The following is a 1,345-nucleotide window of genomic DNA, read 5'->3' as shown; positions in this document are numbered from 1 at the left end:
AGCGCATCATGTATAAATAACAATGGAGCAACAGCATACTGCAAAAAAATGGTGATCTTTTCTTAAAATACACTACTCTAAAAAAATGAAAGGAACACTTTGTAATCAGAGTATAGCATCAAGTTAATTAAACTTGTGGGATATTAATTTGGTCAGGTCAGTAGCAGAGGGGGGGGGTGTTAATCAGTTTCAGCTGCTTTGGTGTTAATGAAATGAACAACAGGTGCACTAGAGGGGCAACACGAGACGACCATTAAAACAGGAATGGTTTTACAGGTGGAGGCCACCGACGTTTTTCCCCTCTTCATCTTTTCTGACTCTTTTTCACCAGTTTTTCAGCAGGACCGCTATCTGCTCCTTTGTGCAAGGAGGAGCAGGAGGAGCACTGCCAGAGCCCTACAAAATGACCCCCAGCAGGCCACTGGTGTGAATGTCTCTGACCAAACAATCAGACACAGACTCCACGAGGGTGGCCTGAGGGCCCGACGCCCTCTAGTGGGCCCTGTGCTCACTTCCCGGCACCGTGGAGCTCTATTGGCATTTGCCACAGAACACCGGAATTGGCAAGTCGGCCACTGGCGCCCTGTGCTTTTCACAGATGAGAGCAGGTTCACTCTGAGCACATGTGACAGACGTGAAAGGGTCTGGAGAAGCTGTGGAGAACGTTATGCTGCCTGTAACATCGTTCAGCATGACCGGTTTGGTGGTGGGTCAGTGATGGTCTGGGGAGGCATATCCATGGAGGGACGCACAGATCTATACAGGCTAGACAACACCACCCTGACTGCCATTAGGTATCGGGATCAAATCCTTCACCCATAGTCAGACCCTATGCTGGTGCAGTGGGTCCTGGGTTCCTCCTGGTGCACGACAATGGCCGGCCTCATGTGGAGAGAGTATGCAGGCAGTTCCTGGAGGATGAAGGAATTGATACCATTGATCGGCCCCCACGCTGGCCTGACCTAAATCCAATAGAACACCTCTGGGACGTTATGTTTCGATCCGTCCAACGCTGCCATGTTGCACCTCAGACTGTCCAGGAGCTCAGTGATGCCCTGGTCCAGATCTGGGAGGAGATACCCCAGGAGACCATCCGTCGTCTCATTAGGAGCATGCCCCGACGTTGTCAGGCATGCATACGCAAGTGGGGGCCATACAAATTACTGAATACCATTTTGAGTTGCTGCCATGAAACTTCACCAAATGGACTAGCCTGCTGCATCATTTTTTCCACTGTAATCTTTGGGGTGTCTTTGAATTCAGCCCTCTGTAGGTTGATCATTTTCATTTCCATCAAATGATGCAGCATCCTTTTGTTCCTAACACATCACCCAGTCCATATCAG

Source organism: Cyprinodon variegatus, unplaced genomic scaffold (assembly GCF_000732505.1).
Source record: "Cyprinodon variegatus isolate N-32 unplaced genomic scaffold, C_variegatus-1.0 Scaffold1395, whole genome shotgun sequence".
Lineage (NCBI taxonomy): Eukaryota > Metazoa > Chordata > Actinopteri > Cyprinodontiformes > Cyprinodontidae > Cyprinodon > Cyprinodon variegatus.
This window is presented reverse-complemented; position numbering follows the sequence as displayed.